Here is a 22,738-nt window from a genome sequence, read left to right on the forward strand (position 1 = left end):
ACCCAAAATTAGTAGAAGAAGAGAAATAATAAGAGCAGAGCAGAAATAAATGAAATTGAAATGAAGAAAATACAAAAAAAAATAATGAAACAAGAAGTTGGTTTTCTGGAAAGTTAAACAAAATTGACGAACTTTTAGCCAGACTAACTAGGGAAAAACAAGAGGAGAGCCAAATAAACAAAATCAGAAATAGAAAAGGAGACATGACTACTGACACTGTAGAAATTCAAAGGATCATAAGTGGCTACTATGAACAACTATATGCCAAAAGTTTGGAAAATCTAGAAGAAATGGAAAAATTCCTAGACACATACAACCTATGAATTGAATCAGGAAGAAATCTAAAACCTGAACAGACCAATAATAAGTAATGAGATTGAAGCCATAATAAAAAGTCCCCCAGTAAAGAAAAATCCAGGGCCTGACTGCTAAATTCTACCAGACATTTAAAGAACTAATACCAATGCTACTCAAACTACTCTGGAAAATAGAGGAGGAGGGAACACTTCCAAACTCATTCTATAAGAACAGTATTACCCTGATCCTGAAAACAGATAAAGACACATCAAAAAAAGAAAATGCAAGCCAATATCTCTGATGAATATTGATACAAAAATCCTCAAAAACATACCAGCAAACCAAGTTCAACAACACATTAAAAAGATCATTCATCATGATCAAGTGGGATTTATTTCAGGGATGCAAGGATGGTTCAACTTATACAAATAAATCAATGTGATACATCATATCCACAGAATGAAGGACAAAAACCGTATGATCATTTCAATTGACGTTGAAAAAGCATTTGATAAAACTCAATGTATCTTCATGAAAAAAAAAACCCTCAGAAAACTGGGTATACTGCAACACAGTAAAAGCCACATACAAAGGACTTGCAGCCAGTATCACACTGAATGGGGAAAAAATGAAAGCCTTTTCTCTAAGACCTAGTATAAGACAAGAATACCCACTTTTACCACTGTTATTCAACATAGTACTGGAAGTCCTAGATAGAGCAATTACACAAAAGAAAGAAAGAAATGGCACTTAAATTGGAAAGGAAGAAGTCAAATTATCCTTGTTTACAGATGAAATGATCTTAAATTTGGAAAAACCTAAAGACTCCATCAAAAAACTATTAGAAGTGATAAACAAATTCAGTAAAGTTGCAGGATACAAAAGCAACACACAAAAATCAGTAGCATTTCTGTATGCCAACAGGGAAAAATCAGAAAAAGAAATTTAAAAAGTTATCACATTTATAATAGCCACAAATAAAATTAAGTACCTAGGAATTAACCAAAGAAGTGAAAAATCTCTACAATGAAAACTATAAAACATTGCTGAAAGAAATGGAAGAGAACACAACAAAGGGAAAAGTGTTCTGTATTCATGGATTGAAAGAATCAATATTGTTAAAATTGCTAAAAATATTCAATAATGATATTGTTAAAATATTGTTAAAAATCATACTATCTAAAGCAATCTACAGATTCAATGCAATCTCTATCAAAATACCAATGACATTCTTCACAGAAACAGAAAAATCAGTCCTAAAATTTTTACGGAACCACAAAAGACCCAGAATAGCCAAAGCTATTTTGAGCTAAAAGAACAAAACTGGAGGAATCATATTACCTGACTTCAAATTATACCACAGAGCTATAGTAATCAAAACAACATGGTACTGGCATGAAAACAGACACATAGACCAATGGAACAGAATAGAGAATCAAGAAATAAATCCACACTCCTATGGTGAACTCATTTTTAACATACACCAAGAACATTCACTAGGCACCAAGAACATGTACTTGGGAAAGAACAGTCTCTTCAATAAATGATGCTGGGAGAACTGGATATCCACATGCAGAATGAAACTAGACCCTTAACTCTCACCATAGACAAAAATTAAATGAAAATGAATTAAAAAATTAAATCTAAGACCTCAAACTATGAAACTACTAAAAAAATTGGTAAAACTCTCTAGGGCATTGGTCTGAGCAAAAATTTTTTAACTCATAAGATTGAGGGAAACAATCAACAATGTGAAAAGTCAACCCACAGAATGGGAGAAAATATTTGCAAACTACTCATCTGACAAGAGATTAATAACCAGAATATATAAGGAACTGAAACAACTCTATAGGAAAAAAATCTAATAATCCAATTTTAAAAATGGACAAAGATTTGAATAGACATTCTCCAAAGAAGAATACAAATAGCAAAGAGGCATTTGAAAAAGTGCTCAACATCATTGATCATCAGAGAAATGCAAATCAAAACTATAAGGAGATATCATCTCACCTAAGATGGCTTTTATCCAAAAGACAGACAATAATAAATGGTGGCAACGATGCAGAGAAAAGGAAACCCTCATACATTCTTGGAGGGAATGTAAATTAATACAACCACTATGAAGAACAATTTGGGCCAGGCATGGTGGCTCACACCTGTAACCCTAACACTTTCAGAGACTGAGGCGAGTGGATCACCTGATTTTAGGAGTTTGAGACTAACCTGGCCAACATGGTGAAACCCCGTCTGTATTAAAAATACAAAAAATTAGCCAGGCATGGTGGTGGACACCTATAATCCCAGCTACTTGGGAGGCTGAGGCAGGAGAATTGCTTGAACCCAGAGAGCGGAGGTTGCAGTGAGCCAAGATTGCACCACTTCACTCCAGCCTGACTAAAAAAGCGAAACTCTGTCTCAGAAAAAAAGACTAGTTTAGAGGTTCCTCAAAACACTAATAATAGAGCTACCATGTGATCCAGCAATCCCACTGCTGGGTACACACCCAAGAGAAAGAAAATCAGCATACAGAAGAAATAGCTGCACTCCCATGTTTGTTGCAGCACCATTCACAATAGCCACAATTTGAAAGCAACCTAAGTGTCCATCAAGAGATGAATGAACAAAGATGGTACATGTACACAATGAAGTAGTATTCAGCCATAAAAAGGAATGAGATCCTGTCATTTGCAACAACATGGATGAAACTGGAGATCATTATGTTAGGTGAAATAAGGCAGGCACAGAGAGACAAACACTGTATGTTCCAACTTATTTGTGAGATCTAAAAATCAAAATAATTGAACTCATGGAGATAAAGAGTAGAAGGATGGTTACCAGAGGCTGAAAATGGTAGTGAGGTGTTGGTGGGGGGTGAGGATAGTTAATGGGTACAAAAAATTAGCTAAAAAGGATGAATAAGACCTAGTATTTGACAGAACAACAGAGTATCTATAGTCAATAATAATTTAATCAGACATTTTTAAATGACTAAAGAACATAATTGAATTGTTTGTAATACAAAGAATAAAAGCTTGAGGGATGGAGACCCCATTTTCCATGACGTGATTATTACACATTGCATCCCTGTATCAAAACATCTCATGTACCCCAGAAATATATACACCTGCTATGTACCCAAAAAATTAAAAATAAATAAACAAAATAAAAAATAAATAAAATATTATTTTCTTTGATCCTTAAGTAATGAAAATGAAACAGGGAATAAATAATTAGCAGCTAGTTAGAGAAGTGATGTGCTTGAATCCTTCACATTTTTTGTCTGTTTTGTTTTGAGACAGAGTTTCACTCTGTTGCCTGGTTGGAATGCAGTGGCACGAGCTCAGCTCTCTGCAACCTTTGTTCAAGTGATTCTCCTGACTCAGCCTCCCGAGTAATTGGGACTACGGGCGCACACCACCACAGCCAGCAGATTTTTGTATTTTTAGTAGAGATGGGGTCTCACCATGTTGACCAGGAGGGTCTTGATCTCTCGATTACGTGCTCCGCCTGCCTCAGCCTCCCAAAGTGCTGGGATTACAGGCGTGAGCCACTCTGCCGGGCCGAATCCTTCACATTTTTAAACAAAATTTTCTCTCCTACTATAATTAAAATATATTGATCATTAACCACTTCTCACCTTAGGTATCTTTTGAAAGTCACCCAACAAGGTAACAGGTCAACATTTTATTTTATTCTTGTTAGAGTGAAAACCAAACGGCTTCATTTTCTGTGCTTGACACTTTGCAGGTAAATTCTCCTTGTCCTCTCTGATTGATTCAAGAATTCTAATCTTAAATCGTTCTGGTGAGTCAGTCCCTGAGTTTTTACAATTGGAGTTTTATTATTCTAAAAATGATAAACATCCTTTTACCCTGAATGCTATTGTAAGTTAAGAAAATATTTATGTAATCAGCAATGAGCACAGAGAATACAAGAAGTCATTAATGACAAGTTATTTTATGTGAGGGATTGCAGGAGGGTCAGATTCAGAGCTTAAGTGGAAGTATTTTCCTGTAACTTTTCTCTAAATGAGCACATTAAAGTCAGAGAAAGAACAATGCTTTCACCATAATTCATAGGTTTCTGAAAGCTAAATGACTTTTTAAAAAAATTTTTGGCCTCAAGATGTGATAAAAATGAAAGTGATATTAATACCTACAATGCAGTAATGAATTGTAAATGGCTTAGTAATCTATATCCAGTGCTCACAGAGCCTGTCCAAAAGAGCATCTAATCATGCAACTGAATCATCCAACAATAGCTCCTTCTACTGGTATCTGAATTCCATTTCAAACAGAAAAACTATTCTGGTTATTTTTTTAAAGCTGTTTCTAGAATGAACTTGGTACATTTCTTTGTTGTTTACTGTAGCTAATTTAAAATTCATTCTAACATATCAAACAGTATGTTATAGATCAAAATAAACACATTATATTAGGCAGGCTGCTCCATTAACTTTACATTTTAAGATAAAGTATTGAACCCTGTGCTTCTTCCTCTCTCCCAGCAGGAGTATTTGATGGGTCTCAAATTGTGATCTGAATGGAGAATCCAGACCCTTCCAGCTTGCAAGGTATGCTGTATGTCAGTCACACTTCTGAGCACCATTCTAATACAGACAACTCCAGGTGCTCAAATCCATACCAGAGCTCAGCAACATTCTGGTGCTTGAACTTCACGTCTCATTGCAAAGCAAGGGAGTGAGTGGTGGAATAGCAAGGCCCCTAAGGTAAGAGACTTGGGCATTCATTCTGAGGTTTTTAAGCCCTTCAATTCTTCATCCCTGTTCCCCTGTAGTTATTCTGATGATTAAATAAAATCATTTTAAATGTTTTTCCATGCAGCCCAATTGAATCAGGATCTCAGGGGGTTGGACCTGGCTATCTGCATTATATAAAGATCCCTAGGTAAAGTAGGGTTGAGAATCAGTGAGTTAAAATATCTCTTTGGAGGCTCTTCTCTCCTGTAGCATTTTGATCTACAGGTATATAGCCACAGCACAGCATGTGGTTAGGGAGACAGACCTACTGCCAAATGGCAAGTTGAGTCACTAGGGAAGCCCTGTTCTCTCCCATCATTGCTTCAGTTGTTGCTACCTGGCTTCTTATTGAACCAGGTGCTCCTCTTCCTAACTCAGTCACTCAGATACAGTAAATGCACTTTAGGAGTAATGGCTAAACCTTTGACAAGAAACCCATGGAAACCACATAGAAGTGAGTAGCACTGGGAGTAGGATTTAGTGCCCTGCAAATATCCCTGTGGTCCAGACAAGATTGAGGCCAAGTAGGGGCAGCCTTGCAATTGTGGACAATATGGATTAGGCTGCATAGATGCCCCTGATTCAACATGACTCCAGGTAGTAACAAATGAAGCACTGCTGGAAGACAACAGTTCTTCCCTAGCAGACACGTCACGCACTCTTGTTCTTTCACACCTTCAGATTTGGGAGCAGGTCTGTGTCCCTTTGAAATGAACTGAGTCATCCTCGATGCTGCTTGGTCAGCTAACGGGCAGCACCTGGGATAAATGGAGAAAGTGAGGGACGCAAGAGATACTAGATGGATATTTGCCATTTGTTTAATTTATTACGTAACATATGTTTATGTGTTATATAATCCACAAATTATAATGTGTAGTATAATATACAATATTTTTAAAAGTTATTGAAAAACTTAACTCTAGATACTTTCATCCTGAAGGGATTTAAATAGCATCTCTTTGTGGTAGATCTTATTCCATTTAGTAAAACATGTTGGCAGGTCTCTTGATTAGGAAAAGATAGGCCCCAAAGCATCAGCTGGATGATAAACGACTAAGACTGAAAGAAAGAAGTCATTCTGCAATGCATTCCACTTCGTGACTACATCATAATTTATTTATTTATTCCCTGCTAATAGACATTTTCATTGTTTCTAATTTTTTGCCATTACAAAGATCTCTCCCCCTCTCATACACACGCACGCACACACACATGTGCTAGTGTTTCTATAGGACAGAGTCCAGCAAGTGAAATTTCAGCGTTACAGGACAGTACTTCTTAACTTTAATCGGCATATAAATGATGAGGGATCTTGTTAAAGTGAAGATTCCAATTCAACAGATCTAGCCTAAAGTTCTCTATTTCTACTAAACTCTCAGGATGCCAATGCTGCTGATTCAAGGACCACGCTTTGAGTAGCAAGATTATGGGAACACTTTTTATAGTTATTATAGTTATTAAAATGAAGAAGAGTGGGGAAGATTAAAAATGAAAAGCACAAGAGTGAAAAGCAGTCTTTTTAACACACATATTGTTGGAATTCGGTTTAACGCACATATTACTTTAGTCATTAAAAAACAGAAAATTTGGCATGGGCAGTAAGACTATTTTAATAAACAGCAAGTAGATTAAAACATTTTATTCCATTTTTGTCTTTCTTTCTTGCAAAACTCTTTTGTAAATCTGTGTTCACAATTTGTGTGTGTGTGTGTGAAACTACAAGTTTTTGGAAACCAGAGAAGTTTCAGGTAGTTGGGAAAAGTTTCACTCAATGGGTGAGTGAAAAATAGCATCTGACTTTTACAAATGAAAATCCATGAGAAATGTAAGAACCTAAGAAGGGATTTGGAATTATTTTGATATTATAGCCAATCCAGGTTCACCTTAGTGACCATTACAACAGAAATAAATATTGGGGTCAGTAACTCATTTGAAGATTTAATTAATGGACTGACGGGTGTTAGACAACCTGGAGGGGATAATTCCACCTAGTTTCTTTGCTTAAGTTTCTCACATCATTTCTGCAAAGTTGGAATCCTGCCACTCATCCATTGGTCAGTCCAAATGGGTGACACAATTGCTCCCTCAGTCTCTAGCAAGCAAAGAGGGAGGTGGTGTTGCCAATGAGAGAACTCTAAGCAATGTCAAAATCAATAATTGGCTGTTTCATTTCAAGAGGGGTTGTCATTTTATCAGCTGAATCTTGAAAGACCCCAGAAGAAGTTAACAGTTTATGGTTTGTAACTGTAAACTAGAACATAGGGGTTTACTGAAGCAATAGATTCCACTTACTGATCTTTTGCAAAGACAACACCCCAGCCTTTCTCTGGGCTGAGAATCGAGATTATTTCCCCGGTTACAAAGACCCACTTACTGAGGCAAAAGGCAGGGTATATTTGTTTTTATAAACAAAGATAGCAAAAACCAAGCTTGCAAAGTGTGTGTGTGTTTGCAGATGTGTGCATGTGGGTTACAAGCATTTGAAATATGCCTTGCTGGTGCCTTGAAACCTAAAGTAATATGGAAAGAGTACATTCTTTCTGTTTCTTCTCAGGCTTTCTCAATAGAGCTGTGTAACATGATAGCATCAGAAACAAGAGCAGAGTATCACAATACTAGTCAGCAAGTGCTATTATAATGATGCATGTCACAAATAGATTGTGACTGACTTCTGAATCAGTGGCCTTGGTTACACAGTCTTGGGTACTTATATATCATTTATTTTCCTATTTTACTCTTATTTCTAGCCTCTCGTTAGAGACTGTGCTCACTCTGGCAATGTGATCACAGTTAAACAATTATTCCATGAAAGAATTATACATAGCAACCTTTCCAGGTTCACTGTGAACTCTGAAATTAGAAATCGGGTTTCACAAAAGATGCTATATGCCAGAGTAGCTGCAATAAACTGAAACCATTAGGGCTATTTGCAAACTAAGTGGATGTGTCTTTGCTAAAATTTGATGTTGATTTTTAATATGGTTGCCTGCCCTTCTCTATTTGAACAGTTCATTACACCTTAAATGTAAACCACATGCACACTAGAGCATTTGTGTAATTTTCTGGGGCAAAGAATTTGGGCTATGATCCAATGCTAAAATATATTACTTTAATATTTATTTGCATCTGTTTGGTATTGTCATGATCCATACAAGACCGAATCATTTTGTCTTCCTTTAAAAAATATAAAAAGGGGGGGAAGCTCTGTTCACAGACTACTTCTAGTCAAGTGGATTTGAAAATCTTCATTTGAGATTCAATTTTTCTTCACAGATATTAGTATCATAAGCTTTGATGAAGAAAAATGTAACGAATGATGAGTTTTAAACAATACTATGGCTGATTTGGTAAAGCTATGTTTTTGGCTGACACAATAGGATGTTTGATCAAATCAGCCACAGAGAAGGAAATGGTATTGCAAAAGATGAGTTTCTAATTGAGACAGACAATGAACTGTGCATCAGAAACAGCTGCAGAGAAACATCCCATTGCATTTTTTACATGTTTAATATGCTGAATTTCCACATTAGATGGTCACAATTTTGATTCCTAAGACATCCAGGTGCCTTTACATGTGTGTGGTATATTTAGAAAGGAAGAAATATCAGATGGAAAATATTTTATATTCATAGTATGCCTTTTTAAGTTTTTTCTTATTAATTTCATTATCCTTATATACCATGTAAATGAGAACAGCCTGTTTAGCAATGACATTTTGTATAAGTTTGGATGTCATAGTTCTTTCCCTTTTCCATAAAAAGGGACGTAAACCTTTGTTCTATGGTAAACACCTATATTTACCTGTAGGCAGTATGTTAAGAGAAGCCAGGAAACAAAACTTATTTCCCTAAAAAAAGGTATTTGTTTTAGGCAAGGTAATTCTGGTATCACATACAGACCCAAATCTCACTGACTCCACACTGTAGAGGTTAACGTGGGTATTTACAAGATGTATCCAACACAGAACAGCAGGCTTTGCTCTATATTCAATTAGGGCCCAGACTGAGACTACTCCAACCTCTTGTAACATCACCATGTCTTCCACACATGACATTCAGGATGGCCACAACAGGGGAAGGGAGCATGGAGAACTCACAGCCACCCCCACATCAGGGGAAGGGAACATGGAGAACTCACAATCACACTTATTCCCTTAAATCTGCAGTGAAAAGAATCACTTTCACTCCAAGGACATTGACCGGAACTGATCTGATGACTTTATATGAAGTACAAGCAAGGCTGGGAAATGTAGAGGAGCAATCTGATATTTGGCAAATATTACTGTTCCTGCCACAGTTTTTTTGTTTTTTTTTTTTAATCTGGGCTCTCAAGAGATACAAAGCACAAATCTATTATCTCCTTCAACAGCACTATTGTGTGGGGAGCCAGTGTTGTCTTTTTATATATTACCAAATACTGTGTATATAATAAATCCAGTTTTAATTTACTATGAAACTATTACAATTTATGAGAAACTCTAATGGGAATTTACCGACCATTCACAAAAATTATTTTTCATAAGGGATTATTCTCTTGGATTTTATGGGTTATTTGTTTATTTCCAAAGTTCTTTTAAATTACATCCAACAACCCTTTTTGTGCAGACAGAGACACACCATAAAATTAGTGAAACTACTAACAATTCTTCTGAATGTTCTCCATAGACACAGAACTTATTATGAGCCATCTTCATAACATGAAATAACATATGCATTGATATCCATTCTCTCTGGAAATAACTAATTGAAACTCATTCCCCTTACATACAGCTGAAAGCAACTGTAATCCTGCATCAATCAGTGGACTTGGTGGGAATGGATCAATAAATCCCCAAATCAAGTGACATACACACTGATCTTAGGAATGACCTAAGCTCCAGAAGATATTCAAGAAATTCTAGACTGAAGTAGGATAAATGGGGAGAGCATGTGATTATCTGAAACGTGCCTCTGGAAGGGACATGAAAAAATAGACCAAGATAACTGAAGTCATTAGCTTGGGTTCAAAACGTTCCTCAAATAGAAAAAAAAAGGGGGGGGATTGATAAAGAAAAATAAACTTCTACTAACCAAAAGAATAAAGAGAGGAAAGGATGTGTCAATCTTCAAGACAGAGATACACATGTCACAACTTAAATCCAAATGTCTATATTCGTATCTACACAAGGAAGACAAGTTTAGAATGAGGATCTTGTTTACACGTCACTTCTTTAGGCAAATGACTAGTTGTTTTAAGAAAAAGGATTTTCTTGCCTTCAAAAATGTTTCAGTGCCATGGAGAGAATGTAAACTGTGTTTGAATTTCCATAACCTCTAAATTTTATGGCAGGGACCCAGATCCTATTAACAGTTTTCTGTTTCAACACCTGTTATCAAATCATAACATTTTAGTTAAACTGGCAAATGATTCTCTTTCACAATGAAAGTGTAAATAAACTCTGATTTAGAATCATTTTGGTAATTATTTTCCATACTGAGGACATTAATAGCTGCTTAGTCTTCTGACATGACTTAAACACCCTTACCACATCATTCTGAAGTAGACTGAAGTAAGTTGTGCACATTTCTATCTCTGCCACTGGAACATACGCTTTTTGAAAACAAGGTTGATGCCTGATATTCCTCCCTGAATTAGCTCAGCACTCCCTGAATAAAGTTGTTCTCCAGTGAATGCTTACCAAATGCATTATATACATAGTCCAAAGGTGAATAAGATTTGATTAATGTGCCATGGCCAAGTTTGGGTTCAGAATCTCTTGGTGACAGAGACTCTCAAACATCTATCTTTGGAACGAAAAAGAATGTCTCAAGCCAAAGATCATTAAGCAAAGTTAAGACTTTTGTTGGAAGCTGTTCCTTAGTGATTTCTCATGGGGATAGAATGCCTGCCTATTCAGATTAATATGATTATTAAATGTTATTTTTAAAATGTATAGCTCAGTGCTTATTTGTGGGTTCTCCATAAAGTAAAATAACGTCTAATAAAGTGTATGTTATTCTTATCAAAAGGTATAAAAGTCACAAAGCCTTAGGGAAAATTGTCATAAAAGGGTCTCCAAAGAGAACAGATTACCAAAACAAAAACAAAAAAATACAAAACAAAACAAAAAACATGTTGTTAAAGGTCAGGAATATAAATTTCAATGATCTAAAGGTGACCAAAATTAAGAAAAGACAAAAATCAATTATATCACATGCTTATGCTTAGGAGATTTAGATGAAAACAGGAGACCTGTAATGAGACATTCCAATGATACAGATCTCAGATGATGGTAGCTTGGAAAACAGTGATCACAGTGCAGGTGGTGAGAAGTGGGTGGGCTTGAGATATATTTGAAGGTTGCTGTGGTTTGAATGTTTGTCCCCTCCAAAACCCATGTTGAAATGTAAATTGGTATTGGGAGGTGGAACCTTTAAGAGGTGGTTAGGCTGCCTCATTGGATGGTTTAATGCCTTTGAAAAAGGGTTTTCATGAGTGGGTTCTCTCTCTTGGCCTTTCCACCTTGTACCATGTGATGAAACAGCAATAAAGCCCTCAACAAATGCCAGCACCTTGATATTGGACTTCCCAGCCTCCAGAACTATGAGCCAAGATGTTTCTGTTCATTATAACTTTCCCACTCTCAGGTATTTTGTTATAGCAGCACAAAACAAACTAAGACAGGTAGAACCAACATATTTGCTAATGTCTAGAACATGGGATATGAGAAAAAGTAAGGAGTCTTTCAACTTAATAAAGTTTCATTCCTTCAAATGGAAAGACTATAAGGGAAATGGATTTGCAAAGTATATTAGAAATTCAACTGGAGTATGTTAAATTTAAGAGTTCAGATGCCTGTTTGACATCCAAGTAGAGACGTTCACTAGAGAAGTAGATGCACTTTACAAATTATCATTTTAATCAAAGTAACCTTGAAAGAGAACTTAATTTTTCAGGTCAACAAGGGCTCAGAGGAAGAAAACAAGTGGTCCCAAACTATACAGCCAGAAAGTAGCAGATACTACATACACAGATGTAATGTGCTAATATATTTCATATGCACATTTGAGATTTATTGGTCCAATGGTTTCGTGCATGTGTGTCTCACAGATCTAAATATGTAGTAAAGAGCTTCAAAGGCAGGAACAAGGCCTTATTCAATTCCATATCTCCAAATTAGGTAATATAATACCTTATCAATTGTAGATACCCAATAACAATTGATTTAACTGAATAACTACACACTGTAGAAAGAAGAATTTGGAGGCTAGAGGAAAATATAAGCTATCTCCTGTGCCCCTGTCCCCAGGTAAAATACTCTCATCACCAACAAAACATGCACGTACCTTAGAAGCAGAAAGGGAGACTATGTGACTCTATCTCCGTGTGAAGAAACTGCTCTCTTACCTCTCTCTTCCAATCCCAGGGTTTATATTGGCTCCCCACTGTTACTTATAAGTAGCTATTCATTAAATCCTTCTCAAATCATCCTACTTGAATTGCTATGTGTTTCCTACTGACACCCTGCCTGATTCAGGGAGAGTTCTATGGAGAAGTCTGGGGAACAGGAGTTGGGTCCTCAGAGGCTACAAGGGAGGGAATTGGGAGAACACATACCCTACTCTTATTCACCATCCTTTGACCCAAATTCTTATTTTTAATTGACAAATAATAATTGTATATATTTGTGGGGTACAATGTGATGTTTTGATATCTGAATACATTGTAGAATGATGAAATCAAGCACATTAGCATATCTGTCATTTCACATACATATTTTGTGTGGTGAAAAAATTTAAAATCTACTTTGTAAGCAATTTTGAACTATATAATACATCCCATTCTGTGCAATTAATCATTAAATCTCTTTGGCATACTGGCTTCAGTTCTGCTGGATATATACCCAGAAATGGGATTACTACATTATATGTTAGTTCAACTTTCAATTTTTTGAGGAACCTCCATACAGTTTTCATAATGGCTGCACCAATTTACATTCCCACCAACACTGTACAAGAGTTCCCTCTTCTCTGCATTCTCACTACCACTCAACATCCTTTTGTCTCTTATTAGTAGCCATTCTAACAGGTACAAGGTAACATTTCATGTGGCTTTAATTTGTATTTCCTTGATGATTAGTGATGTTGAGCACTTTTTTCATGTATCTGTTGGCCATTTGTATGCCCCCTTTTGAGAAATGTCTATTCAGGCCCTTTGCCCTTTTTAAAAATCAGGTTGTATGTTTTCTTACTATTAAGTTGTTTGAATGCTTTATATATTTTGGATACTAATCCCTTATCAGAATATAGTTTGTAAATATTTTCTCTCAATCCATGGGTTGTCTCTTCCCCTGTTAATTGTTTCCTTTGCTGTACAGATGCTTTTGTTTTGGTACAACTCCTTTGTCTATTTTTGCTTTTGTTGCCTATGCTTTTGAGGTCAAATCCAATAAATCATTTCCCGGGGCAATGTCTTGGAGCTTTTCTTCTATATTTTCTTCTAATGGTTTTATGCTTTCAGATCTTACATTTCAATCTTTATTCCATTTTGAGTTGATTTTTATAAATGATGTGAGATAAGGGTCCAATTTTATTCTTCTGCATGTAGATATCCAGTTTTTCAACATAATTTATTGAAGGGAATTTCCTTCTTCCATTGTGTGTTTTTGGCACCTTTATGGAAAATCAATTGACTGTAAATATGTGAATGTTATTTCTGGGCTCTCTCTCCTGTTCAACTGTCTTAGACTCAAATCCTCTCAGTGGTCTTTACAAACTCAACAGGAAGTCAGAGGGTGAAAAAGTCTGATGATGGAGAGGGTACTTAGAGAGCAAAGAAGACATACCCCTACATACTAGAGTCATTCTTACACTGAAGCAGAAAGCATCCATGTCTGCATACACATACCTCACTTCACCTTCCTCACCACACCCTGATTGAGGTGGGTGCTAGAGGCTAAAACATTAACTCGGAATCAGAAAACTGGGCCCCAGTCATTCACTAGCTGTATTTACTCAATTAATTCCCCCATCCCTATAGAAAAATAATGGATTTCAGTTTTCCCATCTGTGGGTCTGTAAAAATCTGTGCTTTGAGGCTTCGTTCTATAGCTATCTGCCTAAAATAGCCCCTGGACACTTGAAATGGAGCTAGCACAACTGAGAAACCAAACTTTTAATCTTTAAAAATTTTAATTAATTTAGAATAGTCACTTGATGTCAATGGCTACCATATCAGACAGCACAAATATAGAACATTTCCAAAAATGAAGAAGTTTTCAATGGATAGTGCTATACGTGTATATTCAGAATGTGGGGACCAGCCCTCACTCCCTGGCCAGCTGACCATTCGTCTTAAGCAAAGGACATTCTCCATTCCCCTTCATGCTGCTTCCCTTAGTCCTTCACTTGAAAATGTTAAGAGAAAATTCCTTTTTTATTTGTTTCATGCTTATGTTCCTTCCAGTCTGCTTAAATTAAAAACTATACATTAGTATAGCTGAATAGTTATATAAATAGTTTAGTTAGTAATAGTTCAGTTACACTACAAACTGAATCCCTATAAATATTTCTCCAGTTCTATTCCCCTCCCCCTTTCCATCATGTGACCATCATCTTGACTTCATATTTATCATTTCCAGTCAAGCTTTTAATTTGTACTATATGTGTATTCATAAACAAAGACAGAATTCTTTAAGTGTGCCTACAACCATAATGTATCTCTCAGTTGACTGGATTCTTAACTGGTAGAGAGTTTTATAACCTTATAAAACATGAATGTTTCCCCAAAACAGATGATATCTGAGCCATGTTTCCAAGTAGCCTACCAATCCAGGGATTGTAAAGTCTGTCTCTGGAGAAAACAGCAAACTTATACTTATTTAAACTCACATATGAAGATCATTCTGGGGTAGGGAAGAGGAGCAGAAAGACATAGTTTCAAGAAAGAAACACCACAGGCAAAACAAATTCAGAGAACTGAGGAAATTATCCATCCTTAGGCAAATGTTGTTCAGAGGTCATGCTTTAAGTGGCTCAATCTTTTCTTCAAACATCCAGACCCCTCTGATAAAACTTTCTCTTCCTACCCCTTCTCACTTCATGGATTTAATCTTAGCCACCTCAAGTGCTCCAGACCCTTCAGCTTTCTTGATCATCTCTGAAAAGCTTTAATAAATCACCCACCTATTAGGTTGGGTTTCCTAGAAGCAGGTGCTATGATATAGATGTCAGTGACTTATTAGGAAGGTGCTCCCAAGAGAAAACAAAAAAGGAGGAGGGAAAGAAGATGGGGCAAGGAAGGAGCCTGATCCCCTGGAGGAAGTCTGCAGAGTAAGTTACTCCTCAGAATTACCTTGATCTTACTAGAGGCTAGGAGTTGGCCTTTCAAAGCCACATCCCTAGCAGTTATCAGCTAAGGGCCATCATCTGGGAGTAGGGTGGGGGTGGAACCTAAAATCCCAGCCAGTTCTGCTCTCTGCACACTCCCAAGGAGGCAAAGCAGCTCCTGAAGGTTCAGTTTGAGCCATTGGAAGAAACAACATATCAAAGCCAGGGGAGAGAAGCACAGAAACGGTAAAAGTGATCCAAGGATGTCAGGGCAAATCTCCAGTGGTATCTACTGCATAGCACCTGCTAGAGTTGATGGATCATTGTATTTCAGTAGCATGAGCTAATGGAATGACTTTAGAATTTCAGAAATCACCATCTTGGGTTGAAATATCTTTTAGTATCTGCACTTCCCAAAAGCCTCTCAAAATCAGACTATAAAAAATAGACTTTAAGTAACCATTAAGTAAGTCCAGCCATGACTCAAAACCACAGTGAACGAGATAACTTAAGTAAAAGTTGTTCTGTCTCTTTTTGACATGTAACGACATATGGTTTCATTTCATTTATCAAGCCAATATTCGTCCAGTTATATCTCGAACTAACCTTGGTGCAATACTTTGCTTAGCATTTTGGGGCCATCTCCAGTGACAGAACTGCAAACCAACAGCCTTATTTCCTTGCCTCCATGGACATGCACATGACAAGAAGGCAGCTCAGTCCAGGTTCACTCAATATTCTTTGCATGTTGCCCTAAACTCAGCTTTCTCCTGGCACCAGGAGCCCAATGACCTAGTAAAATCCAAATGTGGTCTTCATAAAGAACAAGCCCCCATTTGATATCCAATATGCTAGGGAAGAGACCTAAGATAATAAAAATGAATGAGTACAATGAGGTCCTCACCTACTTACCATCCATGGGGATGTGTGGGCTGACAGCTTTGGGCTGTTGCAAAATCCAGTGAGTCAAGTGGGAGTGCCATAACAGGTTAAGTTCCAGTTGAACCTCTCTGGAAATTGTCTGTGCAAATTCACAAGCTGGATTACCACTGAATGCACATTTTCAAGATACATAAGTGAGTTGCCATGCTGTAACTGGGTGCCATCTTATGGAAATTGGTATGCATCCACCCCACAAGAGTTATTTTGTCACAGACCCAAGAAATACTTCATGGTAACTTGGAGAGAAAATGCTTGCAAGGGCTTGAAGCAGAGACACCTCTTAGTCATAACTCTGTCTGTAGTCAATCCCAAATGCTCTCAGCATGGTTAAAGCATCATGTCCTGAGCTGAACTAAGAAGAGGCTAGAGGGAGGTATATATCAGTAACATGAATAATACTGTAGCTGAGTGGAGGGAGAGGAAGAGAGAGGAGGAACAGAGGGTTAAAAAACAAGCTTATCTTCAGCTCTCCTGCACTACCGTCTGTTCTACATTCCCTGAATGATTTTTAGTCTTTACTGTTTTTAACTTTTAATTGCACATCTTGTAAAGGCATTTAAAGTATACAGAAAATTAAGTAGTACAGATTCCTGTCATTTTATGACTATGTTCTTAACATTCTTTTTTTAAATTAATTAATGTGTTTATTTTTTATTATACTTTAAGTTCTAGGGTACATGTGCAAAATGTGTAGGCTTGTTACATATGTATACATGTGCCATGTTGGTGTGCAACACCCATTAACTCTACATTTACGTTAGGTATATTTCCTAATGCTATCCCTCCCCCCTCCTCTCTTAAGATTCTTATGGTTATTTTGGCCCTTTGCTTTTCAAAAAAATAAAAATAGGAGCTTGTGAAATTCTATTGCAAATTTGATTGGGGTTTCATTGCAATTATAGGTTAATATGGGAAGACATTGCTATCCATACAGTATTGATTCTATCTCTAAAAAACAGTATATTTTCCCATTTACTCAAGTCTTCTTTTATGTATTTCAAATATGAGACTTTAGGTTCATAATTTTCTCCATCTTTTGTTAGATTTATCCATAGGCACATTACTTGTATTTTTGTCGTTAATGGCATCTTGTTTTTAATTTATGTTGTACTTATTCACTGTCCATCCATAGAAAACAATTTTTATATATTGACTTTGTATCCAGCAACCTTAGGAACTCTTATCAGCTCAAACCTCTTTTATCTCCTATACAAACAGTAAGTGAAGAATAACAACTGTTTCTTCCTCTCTAGTATTTATCTTTTTTCTTTTCTCATCTTGCTACACTGCCTTGGAGAAGGTAGATTAGAAATCGTGATAGCATACTTTTTTGTTTATTGATTTTAATAGAATACTATTAATTCACCATTAACAATGATGTTTGCTGTAGCTTTTTAGCAGAAGTGCTTAATTAAGTTCCACACTTACTCAAAATTTTCTATGAGTATTTCCTAATAAACATAGTTTTGAATTGTATAAACAGTTTTTATTCATTTATTGGAATTATCATAATTTTTTTTTATTTTAAAATGTTATTGTGGTATATTGTAATGGTAGATTTTATTGAGGCTGAAATCTTTTTATATTAATTGGATAAAAATTTATTTGTTATGAGGATTAATTTTTGACATATACTCCTGAATTTGTCAGATTTTATCATTTTTTCATTAACGTTTGCAAGTAAAATTGTTTTATATTTTTTTCTTATATTGTTCTTGACCATTTTTTAAATAAAATAATACTAGTTTCTTAAATTAGTTGGATAGTCTCTCTTTTTCTATGTTCTGAAAGAGTTTGTATATTACTTTTCTTGACATTTTAGTGCCAATAACCTGAAAACCATCTAGGTCTAATGGGTTTGGTGTCTAGAAATTTTGCTACCAATTTAATATACATGATAATTACAGATTTACTTAAGCTTTCTATTTGTTCTTTAGTCAGTTATGGTAAATTTCCTTTTCCTAAGAAATTGTCTATTTGGTGTATATTCTCACATTTATTATTGTAAAGTCATTCTATAGTATTAACTTACAACTCCTTTAATCTCTAATTGTAAAAGTATCCCCATTTTCACAATTAATATTATTTATCAGTGTAATATAATGTAGAATTTGTGCTTCCATATTTGTTTATTTTTATTCTTTCAAAGAACCATATTCCTTTTTATTCCTGTGCTCTAATTTATTATTTGTATTCTTATCTTATAGTTTTCTTCATTCTGGTTTTTTTTTTTTTTTGATTTATTCTGTTTTTGTTTTTCCCATAACCCTCTTATTTGGATGTAATTATTACCTTTTAGTCTTTCCTCTCTAATATGGGCAATAATGCTGCACATTTTCCTCTAAGTGCTGCTTTAGCTGCATCCCAACAGCTTTTATGATTAGTGGTTTCACTGTTATTCAGTTCTCAACATTTTCTCATTTCCTGACTTACAATTTTATGTTTTCTCTCATCCATACATCTGTAGAAATGTCTTGTTTTATTTCCAAATGTATAGAAAAGAGGTTTTTTTTTTCTTTTTATCACTGTTCAGTTCTACTTTTATTTCATGTGATCAGAGTAAATGGTCTATGAAATGATTTTGTTTTTTTATTTGTGGGCTAGTATGTGGTCATTTTTAATTAAATTTTTCTGTATGTTTTTGAAGAATGTACATTCTTGAATGCAGAATGCTAGGTTCCATATATATGATCTATTACCATATGGTCCATCAAGTCTATTAATTGTATTGTTTTAAAATTCTATATTTTTTTCCTAAATGGCATCTACTGGACATAAAAGTTCTAATTTTTAAAAATGTTTTAGAGTTTTATGTGTCGAGACATTCTCTTTGTAATTCTGCTGACTTTTGGTTTACATACTAACCCCAAGCATCCAAATTGGTTCATATACTTAACTTATTACTACCAGCAATTATATGAGTGTTGCACTTTCTTTTCTATGAGTTCAATTCTATATTTGTGATATTTTAAATACTTAACTTTTCTAAGTGGAAAACCAAAGGGGTTCTCATTATTTTTTTAATTTGCCATATTTTCAGAAGCAAAAATGTAATTGCAAAGAAGGACAGAAGGAAGGGAAAGAAGGAAAAGAAAGAAAAGAAAGAAGACATTCTGAAAGATGGATGGGTCTTCTATATTCCTCTGGCCTGTCTTTGGTCTAGGTATTTTAAAAGTTCCACTGTGTTATCCTACAGTGACAAGGATATAACTGAGAATTGGGAGGCTTCCCCATTCATTTCACGCCTTCTCTGTTCCAGAGAGCCATCCCCACATAGGACTGGTGGGGGAGCAATTTCTATTACACAATAAGAGCAACTAGACTACAGGCAAAGTGTTTTGATATAGCACATGTTGGGGTACCTACTGTACCTGCTAACCTAATTAGTTCACATTTGAGGCTTTCAATAAAAGGACACTCTTAGGAGGCTTCTGCTGGGTTTTTCTTTTCGTGTGTGCTAATTGTTATACCTACAATCACATAATCAACCTCTTGGATTGCGAGGAAAAACAAGGATGTAAGTGGTTAATTGCAAATGCAAGTGGCCCATTGCTTGTGCAATCAGCAGACCTCCAGCATACTAAATTGGGTGCCTAGTTGTAGCATAAATATTCTAAATAGTAAACGTTGTCCTTTTAAAACTGACTTCACAAGTTCACTTTCAATTTTCTCCAACATTTCAAGCCTTTGCAACTCTCCTATAAAAGGCACACACAAAAACTGAAACGAAAAGATCATGGCCACTGGCACACTGCATGATTTTATTCCTTAGACTTTTCAAACTGTGTCTATTGGGTCCTCAAACCAGAAGTTTTAAAATAAAAAATGAACTGGCAATAGATAAAGTTTGTATCCAGTTGCAATATTTTAATGCTATAGTGCAATTCAATTACGTCTTTCAAGCATAAGAGCTGTTTTCAGTGTTATTTGCTAAATTTATCACACCAAATCCGAAATGAAAAATAGTAGTTAGCCATAAACACTGAGCTAATGGTATTCTTTCCACTCTAGATCTAATGAGGCTTAAACCTCCACAATGGGAAATAATTTAACAACAATATTTACTTAGATGATTAGCCTGGTTCTCTGACCCATATGGTGATGTATAGCAATGTTATAAAGTGAATATCTTCCAGATGGATATTAAAGTCCCCACCTCATTCATTCCCACAGTGAAACTGACAGATGGAGGGGACAAAGCTGGCTTATTTCTCTTAAATTTACCCGATAATATGTGAATTCATGAAATCAGTTTTAACCTCCTGTAAAAGAAATTGTATAGGGTACCTGTAGGAAATGATTTTCAAAACTATGACACACCTGGCTAATTTTTGTATTTTTAGTCAAGATGGGGTTTCACCATCTTGGCCGGGCTGGTCTTGAACTCCTGACCTCGTGCCTCAGCCTCCAAACGTGCTGGAGTTACAGGCTTGAGGTTAGCGGACCATGGTGGCAGGCGCCTGTAGTCCTAGCTACTAGGGAGCCTGAGGCAGGAGAATCGCTTGAACCCAGGGGGCAGAGGTTGCAGTGAGCCAAGATCATGCCACTGTACTCCAACCTGGACAACGGAGTGAGATTCCGTCTCAAAAACAAAACAAAACAAAAAACACAACATACCGTACCAACAATTTGTAATTGGGTTCCAAAAATTAGTGTGATTAGCTAGGACTTGCATCTAAGTTTGGGCTCTCCTGTGTGAACTTGGAAAAAGCAAAATTTTATGACATCTCAGTTTCCCCATCTGCAATATGGGAATTGTAATCCATAGCCTAATTCTCCAGAAAGAGTGATTTTTTTATTTACATTACAGTACTAGAAAGAATAAGTTGTTGTTCTGTTATTTATGGGAATTATTGAACATGGAAGTAAAGCATGGATTGTTAGGAAACCATGCCTCAGTTCGATCTGCAGTTGCCTGTTTACAATGAACTTCTGGCTTATGACTTGCCTTACTTGGTTAATAATTCCAACAGCCACCTGCGAAGGGACCTCTTTTGAATAGGTATGTGGATCTATTTCCCTCATAGTTTTTGCAGATGTTTTAACTGTCAAAGTAAGGCATCATGGAGCCAGCGGTATAGAAATAAGCTGTGATTTTACCTGACCCGAGATCACCTAATCCAACTCTCCTTCTTTTCCTACCCAACTTCAATTTCCAGGTCAAGTTCAGAGTTTCATTCAGTGTGAAGTGGCACGCCCAAGAGCCAAAGGGTATTAAATAGCCCAGGAAGGATCCCACTCCTGAATCCTGTCTTATTGCGGGACCAATCTTTTATTTGAGCTGGAAGGCATCTTTGATTTCATATTATCTTCAGAAGTTTATGAGATTAAATCCATCAAACAAATCCCAGATGATTAGAACTGACAATCTAAACGCTGCTTTTAAGAATCAATTTTAAAAATAGCTTTGCATTAAAATAAAATTGCAATTTATTTATTCAATTTTCCATCCTTTTCAAGGATTTCTTTCACCTTCACCATGACACAAATAAAACCTTCAGGCACTGGCATTGGAAATAAAAAATCCCTTAATAAACTAAGAAAGAGGCTAAGGAGTTAATGCCTATTAAGGGGTTCTTTTAAATTGGTCACATAACGAGGTCAATACTTGACTCCAGAGGCATGAATCATTAGTACATCAGGCTCAGGTATCATAAGAAGGAGGCTCTTACTACTGCCCCTGGAATCACACCAGATAGGAAGGACAGGGAGCTTCTTTTCACTGTGGCACTGAGAACTGGGCTCAAGACAAATCCAACAGCACCTCAAATTTTCCCTTTCTTGCAAACAGTGTTAGTAAAAATGCATGTCCTGTGTCAAGACAGCCTTTGGGAAATCATAAAATGTGGTACAAAAACAACATGATGAATTCATGTTCATATTCTCACCTTCTACTTTTAGCCCAAAAATATCAGCTTGTAAACATCCCAGCATGATAAAAATCTGTTTTTGTACTTTTACAAAGTAATCTACTCAATCAGTGATCCTGTCCAGCTCCCTGCAAAAAAATTCATGCTCTGATAAACTCAAAAAGGTGTATGGCCATTAATCCTGTAGCTCTGCTTGCCCTCTGATATTTCTGTAGCAATTCTCCTTCTACTCATGAGGAAATCACCCATTTTACTGTGTTTACTGCTATATGATCAATTTACAGAATCTGTTTCTAACCAGGTACACCACATTTTAGTTATTTCCTCCAAAGCTTATCTACTTGCAAAATAATAGGGTTATACATAAGGAGAGAATAACTTTTTCTCTTTTTTCCTCCCTACATCACAAAGCAAAAATAGAATATAAGCAAAGACATGTTTACAGTATGGCTTTATGTAAGAGGCAGGCTGATGTTAATGTTTTGATATGTTTCAAAGAAGATAGAGATCAAATGCCATGTACCGTGTCCCCAGCTACCCAGCATGCTCCATGAGCACTAATC

This window comes from Macaca thibetana, chromosome 12 (genome assembly GCF_024542745.1).
Source record: "Macaca thibetana thibetana isolate TM-01 chromosome 12, ASM2454274v1, whole genome shotgun sequence".
In the NCBI taxonomy this organism is placed as follows: Eukaryota; Metazoa; Chordata; class Mammalia; order Primates; family Cercopithecidae; genus Macaca; species Macaca thibetana.